We start from the raw sequence: 4,911 nt of genomic DNA, 5'->3' as shown, positions 1-4,911 counted from the left end.
AATAATTTATATATTTACTCTTCCAAACAAAATTTATCTTTATATTATTATAACTTTTTTTTAATATTTATATTATTATAACTAGACTTTTTTTTAATATGCTATACAGACGGCACTTGGCGGAGTCTGCAGCCTGTAGTAGATGCAGAGGCCATGTGGAAACCTTGTGTCATGCTCTGAGGGATTGCCCTAAAAGTAAAAAGGTTTGGGAGGAGATTCTCCCTCACCACTCTCTCCCTTCCTTCATGGCTCATTCTGAGGTTGACCGGTTCTCTGATGGTGCTAATGGGAAGTTATTGGCCAACATGGAGCACGGTGACATCTTCTTTGCTATCATCTGTCACCAGATTTGGAAATGGAGGAACGAGGAGTTATTTGCTGAGAAGACTGTCCTTATTCCTGATTTGCTTGATTTCTTCTCGAAAAAGCTCTCTATTATCACGAAGAGCTTTGAAGGGGATCCCCTGGTCAGACCTACCCGTGAAAAAGAGGTCCACTTAGTTGGTTGGAAAGAGCCTAGAGAAGGGGTAGTGAAGCTGAATACGGATGGCTCCTGCCTTAGCAATGGCAGAATTGCTGCTGGAGGAGTTCTTCGTGATGCAGGTGGCAATTGGGTGGCTGGGTTTACCCATAACCTGGGGATGGGCTCATCCTTTTCAGCGGAACTTTGGGGTATTCTCTCGGGTATCAAGCTTGCCATTCGCCTGGGTGTTAAGAGGTTATCTGTGGAATCTGATAACTTGGAGGCAATCAACAGAATTTCTGATAACCAGGCTTTTTGTCTTAACAGCCAAAATTTTATCAAAGCTACTTTAAGGCTTCGCCCTTCCTTTGAGGTTTTAAGTTTCTGCCATATCTATAGGGAACAAAACCGGGTTGCGGATCGCCTGGCAGCTGCTGGGCATGAGGGGATGTTAGGTGTTTCTACCCTTTCTGTTCCTCCCATTTTTCTTTTATCTACTCTTCTTGAGGATAGGATTGGGGTCAGCCTGCCTAGACTGATCCCGGGTTAGTCTGTTTTTCTGTGTGTTTTTCCTTTCCCGTGTCTACCAAAAAAAAAAAATAATATACATTTTATATATTATATTAAAAATAAAATATTTAAGTATATAATAATATCATTTAAATTGAACTTACAAATAAAGTCTCATGTAAAATATATATTTAAGACCGATAAATTTTCAGTTTTTCAATCCAATTTAGTCCAAATCCAATCCAATTTAATTATCGATCTAATTCTGGATAAATTTCAGTCTCATTTTCTGACAAAAAGCCAGGGGTCAAATTTGGTCAGTTCTTTAAAAATTATCAACAATTTGGTTAAATCCTGTATTTTTTTCTCAGATATTTGATCCAATCCAATATCTCTAAAATCCACGTCGAGCCCTACTTAGAACCCAATTTGACCTATGTTGATTGTTTATCTTTCTTAAAGTTTTTCTTAATCATCCACATACTGACTAGTCCTGTTAGAGATTTATTTCACACTAGTCGGGGTTCTCATTCCTATTCCAAAAATTCTGACAAGAATATCATTTTCACAGTTCGGTGAATTAAAAGTAGCATATACTGAGAAATAGTTTTTGTTCCACCATAAAATGAGATATAGTTTGGGTTTTTATAAGACCACAAACGTGAAATTTCTTTTATAAAAAAAAGGCAAGGAGAATGACCAAGAATGTTTTCAGATAGTTCCTGACAATTTGTTACAACTATGAACCTCACCAACAGTGAAAACTAGAAAAAAATATCAAAACAAAATCTAAAATCAAGGAATTTGGATTGTCACATCAAATTCAAAACTCACAACCAAAATTATCAAGAATGTTTTATGGAATGGTGTAAGACGAGAACCATCAATTGGTTATAGTAAACAATCAAAATTCAGACTATAGGCGTGCAAGGCCAAGTTCTGCAACCTTCAATGTTTGTCCAATCCGATAGTTGTAAAGATAATAATGTAGTTTCCCATCACCAGGACCAAATTTTAGCTCCTTCAAGAACGACTCATTTTCCATAACATCCAGAGCATTGAACACATCATAGTCATCGTGTTTTGCCACGATTAGAGCATCATTTATCAACTGCAGCAGAGGAGTCTTTGCTGAATGTTGTAATAAGAATAAGTTGCCTTCAGAGTGGAGTAGTTTTGGTTGCCTAGGATGGAGGAAGGAAGCGTGTAAAAGCTACAAAAATTTGTGATCTCATGAGTTTCTGGACTTTCAACTAGAAAATTATCAACAACATTTGCTTTCGGTAGAAGCCAGTGCTCCACATCATCTTCATCAAAATCAGACGCAATAATAAACTTTCTCAAGTAGTTCCTAATTAGCCTAGTGAAAGCAGGAATATCATGGGGCTCCATCTTTTTAAACCCTGGAGTAGTAGTGGACTCTGGTAATTTGTAAAGCTTAATTGTTCGGCTCATCTTCATTCTCACACCAAGCCTAGAAAACCGACATCTATAAGCTTCTTAGGATTCAAAGACCTATGCCAACATTGGCATGTTGCTACTGGTGTTAGAAGAACCACTCCAGCAGTATAAGCTGCTTGCCAAATATTCTCCAAGTGAACTCTTCTCGTCACCTCCTTAATCATGACAAGAGCTAGTCTTTTCGATCTTAGTTTCTTATGAACACACAAGAAATTAATTTCATCCATCTTAACAACTTGATCACGAACTCAGATTCTTGCAGGAACTCCTGTGATGAAATTGATAAGTGTCCAATTCAACATTCAAATGTCCACTTTAGTGTTAGGTTATTTAATTAATTTAGTGTTATTTTGGGTATTATTACTTGTTTTGGTATGATTTATCTCCACATGAGTCAAATGATTAAAAGGAGCAGAATTGGACTTAACTTGTAGAAACTTTGGACTAGAAATGAACTTGGAGCTGAATCAAAGGAGCTGAAACGAAAATGGAGTTAGTCTTGCCCAAGACTAGCTGAATCAAGGGAGCTGAAACGAAAATGGAGTTAGTCTTTCCCAAGACTAAGACCTCTGAACTAATGATGTTTAGATTGATCAGGACTCTTTCCTACTCAAACAAGAAGGCAAAAAATAAGGGATAGAGAAAGATTAGAAAAGATTTATGATTGTGATAAATATTCTTTTGCTAGCTAGTTTTTAGGGATATAGCTTTTCTACAAAACATTAGGTTTTAGATTAGATTAACTCTCTCTTCTTTCTTAGACTTTTACATTTTCGAGAGATCGTATCTTTCAGACTGGAAAACTCAAAAACATTTATTTTGTTCTTATTGACTATTCATAGCTAAATCCTTTATTTCGGTTAAGGGATAATTTAAAGGCAGGAATCTTCAAGTATTGTGATATCGTTTATCTTCTAGTATGTCTCTTTATTCATATCATTTGCTTATTCACTGTGTTTAGGGATTTTATCTCAATTATTAGTTTTCTTTTGAATGATAACGGTCGATTGTTCATTTGATAAACTGACATACAACTAGCTGATTGAACTAGATAATCAACGAGTCATTATTTAGTTAAATCTGAGTAAGTAGAAATTGATGTTATAAAGTTCAACTTTAAATTGTATTTTGGGATAATCAGATTGACAACTGAGAACTCTCTATGTGACATTAATGCATCTATTTTCGATTTTATCATATCAAGTGAATGATTGATTAAGTTTCTGAATCGATATCACTGAGAATCGGTTGGCTTAGATTAGGTTCTTCTAATTCATAACATTGTTAACGGGTTGAATCTTATCCGCTGAGGTAAGGTTATTCATTAATTAGGAATTAACTACTGTCTTACTTAGTTAATTCATTATTTAGGAAGAATATACCAAACTAGTCTGATATGCAATTTAGAAGAAACATCATTTCTGTCAATGATCAAGACTAACTGAATTCCTTGCCTGAGAATCCCTCAGCTCAAATTCTAATTAATCATTATATTCAATTTCAACTCAACTTCATTACTTTTGTTAATTTAGCAATCAACTATTCCAATCCCCCCCCCTTTTTACTTTTTATTCATTTGCTTGGTTATATTTACAAATTAGATCATTATTAATCCTTTGGGTACGACCTTTACTTACCCTTGTGCAAGCCTAAGGGCTGTGAAGTTATATTTATTTTTGGTGGATTCGACAACCGTTAGAAAGCAACCAACTTTTTTGAACTTTTGACACGGACACCAATGTCCCAGCTCTTGAAATAATTAGGAGGATGAAGAGCTCAAAGTAGAAACTCCTTTGAGTAGTTGAATCTGAACATGTTTTCATCATCCTCGACATAGTTATGCGTCAACAGCTTGTAAACCTCAGAGCACATCTCTTCAGAGTCAAAATCGCAGGTGATCCACTCATAGAGGTTTGGAAGATTATAGGGCTTTTGTTTGACCTCAGATAAAGGTGTTGGAGGTTTAATGACGCCTTCAATCAAACTTAGGTCCCCCAATATCTCTGAATTGCCCAACTGGTTGAGTTTCCCAAAACTTGTGTTTTTTTTTTCCGATAGAGAGTGAGTTCCTGAACTCTTCCGGCTAGTGTATCAAGTGCAAGCTCACTTTCAGATGCTGCATTGCCATCAGGATTAGATTTGAGAGTTTCTTCAGGTGATCCAGAAGATCCATTGTTGTCACCCATATTCGAAAATTATGAAAAGACAATCTGAAGGCAAAAGAATATACATTATCGTTTGAGAAATTTGTGTTGTCCAGCATTGTACAAAAGAAAATTTCACTACATTCCTAAAAACTGATTAGAAGTAACACCATACTGGCCTTAATTAGTCCATTGTTCAAATTTTCCACTTTCTTATAAGAACCCCAAAGAGTATGTACAAAAGCATGATTTCAAACACTGGTTAGACTTAAACCGAGATTATACGAGCTTGAGGATTAATTAAAACTGAATTAATCATAAATCGACATACCC

At 35.7% G+C, this 4,911-nt stretch overlaps 1 pseudogene; it reads right to left on the bottom strand.

Annotated features, from left to right (window-relative positions):
* Positions 1-1,889: 1,889 nt before the first annotated feature.
* LOC136222051 (glycylpeptide N-tetradecanoyltransferase 1-like) lies at positions 1,890-4,620 on the bottom strand (annotated as a pseudogene).
* Between the last annotated feature and the right edge of the window lie 291 nt (positions 4,621-4,911).

This window comes from Euphorbia lathyris, chromosome 3 (genome assembly GCF_963576675.1).
Source record: "Euphorbia lathyris chromosome 3, ddEupLath1.1, whole genome shotgun sequence".
Taxonomy (NCBI): Eukaryota; Viridiplantae; Streptophyta; class Magnoliopsida; order Malpighiales; family Euphorbiaceae; genus Euphorbia; species Euphorbia lathyris.
Note: the sequence above shows the minus strand (reverse complement) of the source record. Positions and strands in the feature narration are given on the sequence as shown.